At 38.2% G+C, this 16,547-nt stretch overlaps 1 protein-coding gene and 1 long non-coding RNA gene across 2 annotated transcripts in view; one reads left to right on the top strand and one right to left on the bottom strand.

The window, feature by feature from the left end:
• Window positions 1-16,547, bottom strand: part of SCG2 (secretogranin II) — a 92,436-nt gene that overhangs the window by 69,206 nt on the left and 6,683 nt on the right. The gene's annotated exons all lie outside the window — the stretch shown is intronic.
• LOC309630536 overlaps window positions 724-16,547 on the top strand; it is a 51,376-nt gene continuing 35,552 nt past the window's right edge. Inside the window, exon 1 of the long non-coding RNA XR_014245738.1 lies at window positions 724-15,644. This is a non-coding gene — a long non-coding RNA (uncharacterized lncRNA). The remainder of the gene's footprint in view (window positions 15,645-16,547) is intronic.

Below are 16,547 nucleotides of genomic sequence, written 5' to 3'. Positions count from 1 at the left end.
CAGATATTTCTATCTCTTTATATCCCCTTGCTAAATGATCATACCCATAAGAATGATAACTCATTAAGAAAATTTTTATCAGGAGTAGCTTAACATGAATACAATCTGGGATTATTTATTGTAGATAACTAAATTCTTCAAGGACAGGAGACAGGTGAGGACATTAGGTAAGTTGCATAGTGGGCAGTTTTGGACAGTAAGGGCATGAATCTTCTGGAAATAAAAAGTGAAAGGTGATTTAAAAAGACAGCTAGGGGCTTCCCTGGTGGCGCAGTGGTTGAGAATCTGCCTGCTAATGCAGGGGACACGGGTTCGAGCCCTGGTCTGGGAAGATCCCACATGCCACGGAGCAGCTGGGCCCGTGAGCCACAATTACTGAGCCTGCGCGTCTGGAGCCTGTGCCCCACAACGGGAGGGGCCGCGATAGTGAGAGGCCCGTGCACTGCGATGAAGAGTGGCCCCCGCTTGCCGCAACTAGAGAAAGCCCTCGCACAGAAACGAAGACCCAACACAGTCAAAAATAAATAAATAAAGTAGCTATAAAAACATTTTCATGCATCCTTTCCATTCTGTATTCTTCATACGAAATGGGAAGAGGAGGAAATAGCATTAAATAGGAAACAAAATCACTTTGCAGCTAATGAAGTTTATACTCACTGTCTTCACTTCCTCATTTCCACTCTCCTTTCTCCCCTTTAAAAAAAAAAAAAAAAAAAAAAAAAGACAGCTAGAATGTCTTCACAATATTACTCAGAGAAGACTCCAAGACACTCCAAGAGTGTAGTGAGTGCTTTTATCTGTGGGAAATTATTTTCTTATAAATCAGAAAAGGCTGGAGGAAGAAATGGAGTGTGAAATGCACCAATTAAAAGAAGAAAGCTGGACAGCAGTGGGAAAATGGAAGTGCTTCTATATGTCACAAGGTATAGTTACAGGGCCCTCGTCAGAAACACAACTTCCCTCTGAATTCAGCATTCCTTGCTATACATGCAGTATGAATAAAATATCGGGCACTATTTCCAGAAGAATAATCTGTTATAAAAATGGTAGCAGTGAAAGAACTGGGGACAGCAGGAGCAGTCAGGCAATTATACTATGAATGCCGTAACACATATTTTTCCATTAAAAGTAAATGCCCCACACAAATGCACTGCTTCACGGTAACTATTCTGTTTTGTAGCTTCTGTGAATCAAACTTGGGCTATTAAGTGTGTAAGAGTGAACAATAGTGTGTCTTGCTAATTACCATCTTGTCCAATTGGCTTGGAGTCTGAGTGGAAAAATACAGTTTGTAGCTCCCTATTAAAAGCTCATCTCCCCACAAATGTTTTCTAAAATATACCATTTTCTTCTTTATTTCTAAAACATATGAAAGGTGACAAGATACTCTTGCCTCTCCCACTTCTGCTGACAGGATTCTATACTAATTCTTTTGTAGGGATACTCACAGTTACTAAAATAAAGAACCAAATGGATCTTCAAATATGACAATGTTAGGAAAATCCCAAAGTATTTGAATAAGTTCAGTTCTTCTCCTCTCTCCAGTTTCTCCATCTTTCTCACTCCACTACTCCTAAGGCATTATTTCTTTGACTTCTTTGTGACTTCCAGGCTAAGAGCCCTTACATTCTCTCAGCCCTCTCCTCTCATCATTTCCTTCCCTCTCCATCTTAGACTGCAGGGTCCATCACCTCAAGCAGGATCTAGCCAATATCCTCAATTTCTTTTGTGCCACTACCTTTCCAGTGTGCTCATCTAGTGTATCAGATTCAAATAGCAAAACTCCTATTCAGAACGACATAAGCAATAAGGTAATTATCTCACATAACAAGAAGGCCACTAGTTCAATTATGTTAACAAGGACCCAGTTCTATCTTTGAACCCTGAATCCTTATATGTCACCTTGCCTTCAGGCCACTTCACCAAGCAGCACCTGCAGGCAAGACAGCATTCCAAGGTAGAAAAGTGACCATCTCTTCCTTCTCTCTCTTTTTAGAAGTAAGAAAACATTTTCTTGTCTGTGGAATCCACCTCATTGCTTAGAATTCATCACATGCTCATGCCTTTGCCCAAATCAGTCATTGATAAGGACCACCATGGTTGGTTGAGACTAATCAGGACCAGCCTCCCTTGAAGAATATGTCTAAAGTGAGGAGAGTGGTCACCTAAACAAAAACAGGGCTCTGTTAGGAAAGAGGAAGGGAGAATAGTGAGTATGATATAAGCAGTTAATCATGTTTGATTTTTAGTGCAGTCTCACCATTCGCCTCCCCTACAGCCTGACCACTAGACTCTGCTGACAGAATCATGCAGCACGTATGAGGAATGCTCATTCATGGCATTTTGACAATTTGGGCACTAATACCTCCTGACAGTTCATTCAGTCATGTCTTCCCAGAGGGGACAGTCTAATCTTCCATGTCATTCCATACCCTAACACTCACACCTCCCTCTCACTCTCTGAAAATTACAGGGAAAATTGGTACCATCAGACAAGAGCTCCATGAATTTTCTAAACAGATTCTGCAAACGTATTTACATCTGTCCCAAGCTGTTCTTCCTTCCTGTGACGATGGAAAAGTTGTTCCTGATCCTAAATACCGTAAACCCTTTTACCTCTATTACCGATCCTGTCCTTTCTCTCTTTATCCTTCTGCCAGTACGCCCCCTCGCTACCCTATTTTCAATCTCTCCTTCACTCCCAACTTAATCCTAATAATACGTGATTCCATCAGCATGCTCACCTCTAGCCATTTTTTTAAAAAGAAAAATTCCCCCTTTACCCTGCATCCCTACCGGCTTCCATGCTATCTGTGTTCTCTCCGTCACAGGCAAACTTCCTGAAAGAGTAGTCTCCACTTCCTGTCTCTTCTTCCTTGTCTCCAATCGCACCCCAAACCATTAAACCTGGCGTCTACTCTCATCATGCCTCTAAAGCAGCCTCACCGTGCTTACTAACAACCCCCTCATCACTTAACCCAAGTCACTCTGCAGGCCATTTCCCACTTGACCTCTTGGCAGCATTGGCCACACTATTGTTCACTCCACTGTCGCTTCCTTTCTGCTTCACAGGTGGTTCCTACATCCTCTGTCCATCCCTGTGGTACTGGGGGATCTCAGGCTTCTTGCAGAGCTCTCTTGTTATATTATAGATAAACTTCCTGGGAGATACCACTTATTCTAATGCTCTCAGTGATCATCTGGGTGGTATGTAGCTGAGTGTATTATGGAATAGACTATTTGGGCTTAATTCTAGATTTTACCACTAACCATTATTTATGTAACTTAGGCAAGTTACTTAACCTCTGTAAGCCTCAATTTCCATATTCGTTTGAAAGGGATAATAGTATTTACCTTGTAGAGCTGTTATGAAAAAAGAGATAATGAATATAAAGCACTTAACAATGCCTGTATGTAGTAAGCCCTCCAATGGTAATTTTTATTATTAATTTAATTATGCTGATGACTTTCAAACTGCTTGTTTGATCCAAATGTCTTCTAAAATTCAGGACCATTTGTTCAATCGCATATTCAGTAACTTGACGGTGTCTCATGGGCCACTCTAACTCAAGATATCAGAAACTAAAACAATCGTAATTTTCTTTAATAGATTTTTATTGGACTATAATTGCTTCACAACACTGTGTTAGTTTCTGTTGTACACCAAAGTGAATCAGCCATATGCATACATATGTCCCCATATCCCCTCCCTCTTGAGCCTCCCTCCCATCCTCCCTATCCCATCCCTCTAGGTCATTGCAAAGCACCGAGTTGATCTCCCTGTGCTATGCTTCTGCTTCCCACTAGCTAACTAGTTTACATTTGGTAGTGTATATATGTCGATGCTACTCTCATTTCGCCGCAGCTTCCCCCTTCCACCCCGTCTCCTCAAGTCCATTTTCTATGTCTATCTCTTTATTCCTGCGCTGCAACTAGGTTCATCGGTACCTTTTTTTTTTTTTTTTTTTTAGATTCCATATATATGCATTAACATACGGTATTTGTTTTTCTCTTTCTGACTTACTTCACTCTGTATGACAACTCTAGGTCCATCCACCTCACTACAAATAACTCAATTTTATTTCTTTTTATGGCTGAGTAATATTCCATTGTATATATGTGCCACATCTTCTTTATCCATTCATCTGTCAATCGACACTTAGGTTGGTTCCATGCCCAGGCTACTGCAAATAGTGCTGCAATGAACATTGGAGTACATGTCTCTTTTTGAATTATGGTTTTCTCAGGGTATATGCCCAGTAGTGGGATTGCAATCATAAGTTTTTTTATTTAAAAAATAAAAAATATATAAATAAAATAAAAATAATTTTCAAAAAACCTAAAAAAAAATCATGTGGTTTAAAATAATCATCTTCCTTCCCATTGCCAAATATGTACCTCTTCATGTTCCTTGAGATTGGCAACCTCATCCTTGGGATTGTCCAAGTCAGAGGTGTGAGATGCATCCCTGAGTCCTCCTACTCTTTGACCTATTCCAAATCCTCTGCAGTCCACCTCCTGAGTCCCTCTTCACCTTTCCCATCATCACTGCCACCACCCTGGCTCAAACCATTATCTCTCACTTGGGTGACTGCTGCAGAGCCTTGTAAAAATCCATTCTTCACTTTGAAGTCAGAATGTTCATCTTATAACATCACTCTGATGTGAGTGTCTCACATCGCCTTCCTCCTTAGCCCTTCCCTGCTCTGCCCTCACCTTCCAGTCTTTATGAGTTTTTTTTGTTTCTCAAGTGTACTGTGTTTGTTATGGCCTCCTCAACTCACATGACACTCTTTGTCTTCCTCAGCCCCTATCTTATGCCTACTCTTACTTCACTTCTCCACTTAAGTCCCATTTCCTCTGGGTGTCCTCCCTCACCCCTACCCCCTGACTATACACACCCTGAGTCAGATGGTCTTGCCATTTGCCACAAAATTACCAAGTATTCTTCCTTTTCAAGGCATGGATCATTTAACTTCCTTACTAGGAAACATCAGTGAGAGCAAAGTCCTTGTTCACCATGACATTCCCGGCATCTACCACTGGGTTGGGCAATTCAGATAACTTGTTCAATGAGTGAGTGTATTTTCCTTCACCTTTTCTTTAATTTTCATCCTGCCTCCTTTTCATTCCTCAAACTCAGAATACTCAGTTCTTTTATGTTATTCCTACCCACATACTTCCTAGAAATGTTTCTTTCATCAAATTCTCTATCCTTTTAGTTCCCAAACCAGTCTAACAGTAGAATCATCACAGAGCTGTTCACAAACAATCTTTCCTGGTCCTGCTCATAGACCTACCCAATCAGAACCTTCAGGATGTTAGAGTTTTAAAATATCCCAGGTGATTTTGATGACTACCCGGTACTGAGAACCCCTTCTGTATATAATTTCAGTAAGGCCTGGCTTACAGATGAGTGTTTCTGGACATAGAATTGCTCAGTCAGACTAACTAATCCAAAGCGAGATACTAATGAATTAGTGTGATACCTTTCCCAGGGGATCTAAAACAACGTAGTGCTTTATTCTAATTAAAGCCACTGTTTCCAAAAGCCCCTCAAAATCTAAATTTAATAGAGATGTTTTGGGGCAGGTTGGTGGGTATTATTACACTCAACAATATTTATCTGAACAACTCTTGTGTCTTCATTTCTGGGCCAGTCAGTCAGAAATAGAAATATACAAGGTGTGGAGTTTACATTGTAGGGGGAGGACAGTGACATGTACATGGGCAGGCATGCTATATGGTGAAAAGACCAGAAGAAGTATGAAACCGCCTTGGAACATAGAAGTGCTATTTGGGCTGAGCCTTGAAAGGTAGGTAGTACTTAATATGTGGATTTGGGATAAAGAGTATTCAAGGCAATAATAAGGACATGAACAAAGGTCAGGGCAGTAGAAGAGCATGTTCAGGAAATAGGGAACTTCTAGATCCAATTGGAACATGGAGGAAGGAGTGAGAGTGAGGTGGAATGGAGTCTATGACAGATGGGAAATGAGACGAGATAGTTAGATTGGAGTTAGATTAGGGTGGGCCTTGAATGCTGAACCAAGGACTTAATTCTGTAAATGCAATGGGGAAACATTAAAATTTGGTGTTTTGAGAGGTAGGGGTAAATACGGGGCTATTGTAATCAGATATTTTTTTACTCAGCAAAACATGTTGAGTGCCAACTATGTACAGCATTATTCTAGGTGTTGGGCCAGTGGTGATGAACAAGACAAAATGCCTGTTACATTACAGAGTATATCAGGAACTCTAGCTTGGAGGAGGTAAACACTAGGATTACTGAGCAGATCATTGCAATGGTTTACCTGCTAGACAGTCAAGATCTGAACTAGGGATGAGAAAACAGATAAGAAAATGAAATAATGGATTGGTGTTTTAAGAATTCTTAGAGAAGTTTGCAATCAGTCAAAACCAGACCATTCAGTGTTTCCCTAAAGAGGACATTGGAATTGATTACTATAGACCTTAACTGTTGACGCTCCGAGCCAGAGACTATTATTCCAGTGGTAACAGATATAATTACCGAAGTTATGAGTCAAACATAACTTTTGTTTTCTCTGAACAAAGACAAAAATTAATAACACTTCAGCTTTCTTTTTGGAAGTTATGGAACTTATCCCTCTTTTAGGCTGCTCTAATGGATGTGCACTAAGACACCTAAGAATAAAAATGCTCACTATAGCCTAGTTTTTTACACTAGGTAGGTGATTTTTTGCAATTAACAATGAAAGAATGTCTTTCATTACCATATACTCTAATCCTTAGAGTGAAAGTTCACACATGCTCACACACAAAATATGGAGTATGGGTCATTTTTAAAGATCTAACTTTAGGTAGAGATGCTGATTACTTCAAACTGAATCATCTCAGTAGATCTGATCACAACTCTGCTACTAGTGTCTATTTAATCTCAGTAGAAAATTCGTAATGAAGCTGAATAACTTGACCTGAGCATACTTTAAATTTCCACTTTATTATTTATTTATTTATTTATTTATTTATTTTTTACTGGCCGCGCCGTGTGGCTTGAGGGACCTTAGTTCCCCAACCAGGGATCAAACCCACGCCCCCTGCAGTGGACATGAGGAGCTCTACCCACAGGACCACCAGGGAATTCCCTTAAATTTCCACTTTAAAATATTTAAGCCAACTCATCAAAAAGACAAGAGATAACAAATGCTGGCAAATATGTGGAGAAAAGGGAATCCTTGTGCACCATTGGTGGGATTGTAAATTGGTGCATACTATGGAAAATCGTATGGAGGATCCTCAAAAAATTAAAAACAGAACTATCGTATGATCCAGCAATTCCATTTCCAGGAACATAGCCAAAGGAAACAAAAACACTATGTTGAAGAGATATCCACACCTCCATGTTCATAGCAGCATTATTTACAATAGCCAACACATGGAAATAAACTAAGAGTCCATGGATGAATAAATAGGTAAAGAAGTTGTGGTATTTATACAATGGAATATTATTCAACCATTAAAAAAGGACGCCCTGCCATTTGCCACTTGGGACAACATGGTTGGATCTTGAGGACATTATGCTAAATGAAACAAGTCAGACAGAGAAAGACAAATACTGTATGATCTTAGTTACACATGAACTCTAAAAAAGAAATAAGCAAACTCATAGAAAAAGAGAGCAGATTTGTGCTTACTGGAGGCAGGGGTGGGGTGGGGAAATTAAATGAAGGTGGTCAAAAGGTACAAACTTCCAATTATAGCATAAATAATTGCTAGGGGTGTAATGTACAATGTGATAACTATAGTTAACATCATTGGATGGTATATTTGAAAGTTGTTAAGAGGCTCAATCCTAAGAGTTCTCATCACAAGGAAAAAAATCTTTTTTTCTGTTTTTTGGCACCTAAATGAGATGATGGATGTTCACTAAACATATTGTGATCATCATTTCATAATAAATGTTAGTCAAATCACTATACTGTACATCTTAAGCTTATACAGTGCTGTATGTCAATTATATCTCAATAAAACCAGAAAACTTAGATTGAGAAAAATAAAATAAAACGTTTGGGCCAAAATATAAAAGGCATAAGTGTATACAATTTGCTATATATGAATGATAAAGGTGAGAGCTGTCTCAGAAACCCTACGTATGCTGATTTAATAACCAAATATATCAATATTCTGTAATAACTTAAAAGGGAAAAGAATTTGAAAAAGAATAGATACATGTATATGTATAACTGAATCACTTTGCTATACACCTGAAACACAACATTGTTAATCAACTATACTCCAATATAAAATAAAAATTTAAATATAAACAAATAACCAAATACAAATCCATCATATAATCAACCCTTGCTGAGTGGTTAGTAGGTACACAGCCCTGGGCTAGACTCTCATTCAGCAATGTCTCTGCAATGGGCAGAGAAGCCAATGACTCCATGAAGTCTCCACTTCAGCTCAGCATTCATCTGTTGAGTGTCTCCTCTGCTCAAGTGCAAAAGCACACCTTCCTTTCCAACCATTTTAATAACAAAATCCATTCTGGCATTGACTAAAAGTTCTAGTCACTCTCTAGAAGAAGATTAGCATGACTCAACATTATTCCAAACATTTATCTAATTAACCTTTTTCCCAAGCAAGCAAGTTGAGAATATGGGGCATATTTGTTTGAACACAGGATTATCCAACATGTTCCAACAGCTCTTTGCAAAGCACTATAGCTTAATAAGATGATCTTACAAGACAAATTTCCTAATAGTTTCAGAACAGTGTGAGCAAATCTCAGAGAACAATCTGTATTTTTCAGATAAATATGGCCATTTTAAGCTGAATGAACATCTGAGTTAGGTACCACAATGCTATGAGATTAGAAATGAATTACAAGGAAAAAAACATAAAAAACACAAACACATGGAGGCTAAACAATACATTACTAAATAACCAGGAGATCACTGAAGAAATCAAAGAGGAAATCAAAAAATACCTAGAGACAAATGACAATGAAAACACGATGATCAAAAACCTATGGGATGCAGCAAAAGCAGTTCTAAGAGGGAAGTTTATAGCTATATAAGCCTACCTCAAGAAACAAGAAAAATCTCAAATAAACAATCTAACCTTACACCTAAAGGAACTAGACAAAGAAGAACAAACAAAACCCAAAGTTAGCAGAAGGAAAGAAATCATAAAGATCAGAGCAGAAATAAATGTAATAGAAACAAAGAAAACAATAGCAAAGATCAATAAAACTAAAAGCTGGTACTTTGAGAAGATAAACAAAATTGATAAACCATTAGCCAGACTCATCAAGAAAAAGAGGGAGAAGACTCAAATCAATAAAATTAGAAATGAAAAAGGAGAAGTTAAAACAGACACCACAGAAATACAAACCATCTTAAGAGACTACTACAAGCAACTCTATGCCAGTAAAATGGACAATCTGGAAGAAATGGACAAATTCTTAGAAAGGTATAAGCTTCCAAGACTGAACCAGGAAGAAATAGAAAATATGAACAGACCAATCACAAGTAATGAAATTGAAACTGTGATTAAAAATCTTCCCACAAACAAAAGTCCAGACCAGATGGCTTCACAGGTGAATTCTATCAAACATTTAGAGATGAGCTAACACCCATCCTTCTCAAACTCTTCCAAAAAATTGCAGAGGAAGGAAGACTCCCAAACTCATTCTATGAGGTCACTATCACCCTGATACCAAAACCAGACAAAGATACTACAAAAAAAGAAAATTACAGACCAATATCACTGATGAATATAGATGCAAAAATCCTCAACAAAATACTAGCAAACAGAATCCAACAACACATTAAAAGGATCATACACCATGATCAAGTGGGATTTATCCCAGGGACACAAAGATTCTTCAATATACGCAAATCAATCAATGTGATACACCATATTAACAAATTGAAGAAGAAAAACCATATGATCATCTCAATAGACGCAGAAAAAGCTTTTGACAAAATTCAACACCCATTTATGATAAAAACTTTCCAGAAAGTGGGCGGAGAGGGAACCTGCCTCAATATAATAAAGGCCATATACGACAAACCCACAGCAAACATCATTCACAATGATGAAAAACTGAAAGCATTTACACTACAATCAGGAAAAGGCAAGGATGTCCACTCTCAACACTCTTATTCAACATAGTTTTGGAAGTCCTAGACACAGCAATCAGAGAAGAAAAAGAAATAAAAGGAATACAAATTGCAAAAGAAGAAGTAAAACTGTCACTATTTGGCAATGACATGATACTATATATAGAAAATCCTAAAGATGCCACCAGAAAACTACTAGAACTAATCAGTGCATTTCATAAGGTTGCAGGATACAAAATTAATGCACAGAAATCCCTGGCATTCCTATACACCAACAATGAAAAATCAGAAAGAGAAATTAAGGAAACATTCCGATTTACCATTGCAACAAAACGAATAAAATACCCAGGAATAAACCTGCCTAAAGAGGTGAAAGACTTGTACTCAGAAAACTATAAAACACTGATGAAAGCAATCAAAGATGACATAAAGAGATGGAGAAATATACCATGTTCTTGGATTGGAAGAATCAATATTGTGAAAATGTCTATACTACCTACAGCAACCTACAGATTCAATGCAATCCCTATCAAACTACCAATGGCATTCTTCACAGAATTAGAACAGAAAATCTTACAATTCATATGGAAACACAAAAGACCCCAAAGAGTCAAAGCAATCTTGAGAAAGAAAAACAGAGTTTGAAGAATCAGGCTCCCTGACTTCAAAGTATGGCACAAAGCTACAGTAACCAAGACAGTATAGTACTGGCACAAAAACAGAAATATAGATCAGTGATACAGGATAGAATGCCCAGAGATAAACTCATGCACATATGGGCACGTAATTTATGACAAAGGAGGCAAGGATATACAATGGAGAAAAGACAGCCTGTTCAATAAGTGGTTCTGGGAAAACTGGACAGCTACATGTAAAAGAATGAAATTAGAACACTCCCTAACACCATACACAAAAATAAACTCAAAATGGATTAGAGACCTAAATGTAAGACCAGACACTATAAAACTCTTAGAGGAAAACAGAGGCAGAACACTCTATGATATACATCACAGCAAGATCCTTTTTGACCCACCTCTTAGAGAAATGGAAATAAAAACAAAAATAAACAAATGGGACCTAACGAAACTTAAAAGCTTTTGCACAGCAAAGGAAACCATAAACAAGACAAAAAGACAACCTTCAGAATGGGAGAAAATATTTGCAAATGAAGCAACTGACAAAGAATTAATCTCCAGTATTTACAAGCAGCTCATGCAGCTCAATATCAAAAAACAAACAACCCAATCCAAAAATGGGCAGAAGACCTAAATAGACATTTCTCCAAAGAAGACATATAGATTGCCAACAAACACATGAAAGGATGCTCAACATCACTAATCATTAGAGAAATGCAAATCAAAACTACAATGAGGTATCACCTCACACCAGTCAGAATGGCTACCCTCAAAAAATCTACAAACAATAAATGTTGGAGAAGGTGTGGAGAAAAGGGAACCCTCTTGCACTGTTGGTGAGAATGTAAATTGATACAGCCACTATGGAGAACAGTATGAAGGTTCCCTAAAAAAATTAAAAATAGAACTACCATATGACCCAGCAATCCCACTACTGGGCATATACCCTGAGAAAACCATAATTCAAAAGGAGTCATGTACCACAATGTTCATTGCAGATCTATTTACAATAGGCAGGACATGGAAGCAACCTAAGCGTCCATCGACAGATGAATGGATAAAGAAGATGTGGCACATATATACAATGGAATATTACTCAGCCATAAAAAGAAATGAAACTGAGTTATTTGTAGTGAGGTGGATGCACCTAGAGTCTGTCATACAGAGTGAAGTAAGTCAGAAAGAGAAAAATAAATAATGTATGCTAACACATATATATGGAATCAAAAAAAAAAAAGAATGTTTCTGAAGAACCTAGGGGCAGGACAGGATTAAAGACACAGACATAGAGAATGGACTTGAGGACACAGAGTGGGGGAAGCGTAAGCTGGGACGAAGTGAGAGAGTGGCATGGACTTATATGTAGTACCAAATGTAAAATAGATAGCTAATGGGAAGCAGCCACATAGCACAGGGAGATCAGTTTGGTGCTTTATGACCATCTAGAAGGGTGGGATAGGGAGGGTGGGAGGGAGACAGAAGAGGGAGGAGATATGGGGATATATGTATATGTATAGCTGATTCACTTTGTTATAAAGCAGAAACTAACACACCATTGTAAAGCATTTATACTCCAATAAAGATGTTAAAAAAAAGAATGAAATTAGGACACTACCTAACACCATACACAAAAATAAACTCCAAATGGATTGCAGACTTAAATGTAAGACCAGACACTATAAAACTTTGAGGAAAACATAGGAAAAGCACTCTTTGACATAAACCACAGCAAGATCTTTTTTGACCCACCTCCTAGAGTAACAGAAATAAAACAAAAATAAACAAATGGGACTTAATTAAACTTAAAGTCTTTTGCACAGCAAAGGAAACCATAAACAAGACAAAAAGACAGCCCTCAGAATCAGAGAAAATATTTGCAAATGAAACAACAGACAATGGATTAATCTCCAAAATATACAAACAGCTCATGGAGTTCAATATCAAAAAAAGAATCCAGTTAAAATATGGGTGGTAGACCTAAATAGACATTTCACCAAGGAAAACATACAGATGGCCAAGAGACACATGAAAAGATGCTCAACATCACTAATTATTAGAGAAATGTAAATCAAAACTACAGTGAGGTATCACCTCACTGGTTAGAATGGCCATTATCAAAAAAGCTAGAAACAATAAATGCTGGAAAGGGTGTGGTGAAAAGGGAACCCTGCTACGCTATTGGTGGGAATGTTAATTTATACAAGCACTATGGAAAACAGTATGGCGTTTCCTTAAAAAACTAAAAATAGAACTACCATATGACCCAGCAATCCCACTACCGGGCATATACCCTGAGAAAACCATAATTCAAAAAGAGTCATGTACCACAATGTTCAGTGCAGCTCTATTTACAATAGCCAGGACATGGAGCCTGCCTAAATGTCCATCGACTGATGAATGCATAAAGAAGATGTGACACATATATACAATGGAATATTACTCAGCCATAAAAAGAAACAAAATTGAGTTATTTGTAGTGAGGTGGATGGACATAGAGTCTGTCATACAGAGTGAAGTAAGTCAGAAAGAGAAAAACAAACACCGTGTGCTAATGCATATATATGGAATCTAAAAAAAAAAAAAAATGGTACTGATGAACCTAGTTGCAGGGCAGGAATAAAGAGGTAGACATAGAGAATGGACTTGATGACATGGAGTGGGAGGGCAAAGCTGGGGAGAAGTGAGAGTAGCATCGACATATATACACTACCGAATGTAAAATAGTTGGCTGGTGGGAAGCAGCAGCATAGCACAGGGAGATCGGCTCGGTGCTTTGCAATGACCTAGAGGGGTAGGATAGGGAGGATGGGAGGGAGACTCAAGAGGGAGGGGATATGGGGACATGTGTATGCATATGGCTGATTTGCTTTGTTGTGCAACAGAAACTAACATGGCATTGTAAAGCAATTATACTCCAATAAAGAACTATTTTTTAAAAATGACCCAGATTATAGATTAAAATACAGATTCCTGGAGTCCACCAGGGAATCTACATATTTTAAAAGTGCCCCAGCTTTTAAAAATTAATGGAAAGTCAATTTGGAAACACTGACTTAGGAAGTAAAAATGTCACAAATCAACTTTTGGTAAACTAATCTGTAACTATTTAATGACTTTTCAGCAAAAAATAATCGAAGTATGTAATCTTTACTTTTAAGCAATCTTGCCACAGTGCTGAAACGGTCATATTTGAAATAGGAAAGATTTAAATAATCCATAAGATATTTTTGTCTTTGAATCACCAGTTCAACATTTTTTTCAGTCGCTTGTCCTACCTGAGTTGTTTTGAGTTATACACACACCACTTCCATCTCAATTTCAAATGACATAAAATTGAGAGACAGAAGTAAACTGGACTGTAGACTCCATAATGATATATAAGGGTTAACGCTCTTCAATACGAACTAATTAGGCTAATTGCCTTCTCAGAAATCTAGATTTGAATATACTATAAACAGTGACAGTTTATTCCCACATGACTAATGCTACGGTTGGAGTTTAATCAGCAGTTCCATTATGCTCTCAAATTCAACCTTCAAGTTCAGGCAATCTTTCTGGGCAAAAGCATTAGCAAAGTTGCAGATTGTAATCATGTCCTGCCCAAGAGTTTCTCAACTTTCAGTGACAACATGACCTAGTGCCAATAGTACTGGGAGAATTGAAGACCTAGGTCAGTGATTTCCACTGTGCCCTTCTTTTTCTCCAGAATGGGAATCACCCAGGACCACCAGGGACAGCTTTGAAATATGCATTTCCACAAACTACACAAGGTAATTCTGATGTGAGAACACTGCTCAAGATTCTATTTTCAACTTTGTCACTAAATGTATTGGCCAGCATAGATAAAGTACATAATCTCTCATGTCTTGATTTGCCAATCTATATATCAGAATAATGACATTTGAACCTTTCTGCTAGGAATACTGGAAAGATAACATTAGTGAATTACATTTAGAAATTGAAACTGAGGATTATGTTTAAAAGAGTAGCATAACCGGTTTAGCATTAGAAGAATCTGGATCCAAAACTCAGTCTACTGCTTACTCACTGAACTTGCATCTAAATTTCATATCTGCAAAAAGGAGATAATAATGCCAACCTCATAGAATTATATGAGATTAAAGAAGATATTATATGCAAAGTGCTAGTCTTATGATTGTCACATTGTGGATACTAAAAAAAAAGTAGATGTTACTAAGGAGGAGAAGAGCTACAAATCTTGTGGGTTTTTATCAAGTAAGAGTGAGAAATAAAATTATGGTGTCATAGCCACTAATATTTTGGGAATGTTTGTTACCCACTGCATATAACTAGCCCCTCCTGATTGATACAAAAGTCAATTGATGGTAGAGTGTTTTGCTTTTAAACAAAGGAACTACTAGGTAGGTACAGCTTTCTTTATGAACTTTGGTCAGTCTGGATATAAAACTCTTTAAGCAATGAACCATCTGCAAGGAAGTTACACGCTGATCCTCTGCTTATAAATATCACTTGCAGAGGCAAACATGAAGAGCTCCTGGCAGGAATATATCTCTTGCCAGATGCTAAGCTTCATATTTAACCAGACGCCCTGTTGTTTTTATTTTCCAGCTGCAATTCGTTTCTCACACTCATGAGGATGAGATCTTGAGACACCACAGAAACAAGCCTCTCTCAGTGGAGAGTTTGCCTCTACCCCGGGATCCCAGACTCTCTAGAAAGCATTCTATTTGCCCAGATCCATCAATGCTTCTATTGTGTGAGACACCAGCAGCCCAGTCTCCACTTGTTTACCGCCCTGGCAGCTCTCAACCATTCCTCCTTGAGACGGGGAGGACCTCTTGAGTCTTGTCAACGTTTGTCACGGATGAGGAGTTTGCATGGGAAGACGCTGCCTGACGTGTGTCAGGAGAGAAAAGTAATGATAAGAAACCACCAGGAGTGTAGCATAAAGCCTATTATTGTTACAGATGAACACCAGTTAGGAAAACGGAGCAGAGGGGTTGAAAGAACACAGAATTTGGAGTCAAAAAACAGGGGTTTGAAACCCAGCTCCTCCAGTCCTACCAGTAATATACCTAACATTTGTTGAGCACTCTCTAAGCACATTACATGCATCATCTCACTTAACCTTCACAATTACACATGAGATGGATTCTACTGTATCATTACCCTGGTTTTCTAGACTGGGGAACTGAGGAAAAATGAGGTGTACTGCAGACAAAAGTGTTGCTTTCAGTTCATCAAACAATTCCTTTTTTTAAACTCCTATAATGGTCAATTCTTCTGTACATCTGCCAACTATATTCAGGGAGACAGGATTCTGAAATGTCTGTGTAATTAATCTCTGGTACAATCAAGGGACAGTGGGTCGGTTAGGAAATATCTCCTGCCAAGCAGAGCAGTGACATTTACTAAAGGTGAGATGTAAGACAGCAGTGTGTGAGTATTAGATAGAATTCGGCAGAACTGGACAGAAATAAGGCTACATCATTTACAGGCTAAAGTGAGTTGGTCAGTTTCTTCACACTGGGTTGAATGAGCATTTCCTCAGATATTTTCCTCCAAAAATGTTCCATGTAAATTAAAAATAATTTAAATAGCTCTAGACATCTTACCCTACCCATTTGAAACCTTCAACAGCTCAGTACCCAAAGGAAAATGTCCATAACCCTAAACAAGGAACCACAGGTCTTCACAATCTTCCCCAAACATACCCTTCAGCCACCCTTTATCTTCCCCCCAAGCACATACACTGACCCTAGGTCACAGGACCTCATACCTCTGTTACCAGAACATGCCTTTCCCTCCATGTCTTTGT

This window comes from Balaenoptera borealis (genome assembly GCF_965194805.1).
Source record: "Balaenoptera borealis genome assembly, chromosome: 6".
NCBI lineage: Eukaryota > Metazoa > Chordata > Mammalia > Artiodactyla > Balaenopteridae > Balaenoptera > Balaenoptera borealis.
This window is presented reverse-complemented; position numbering and strand designations above follow the sequence as displayed.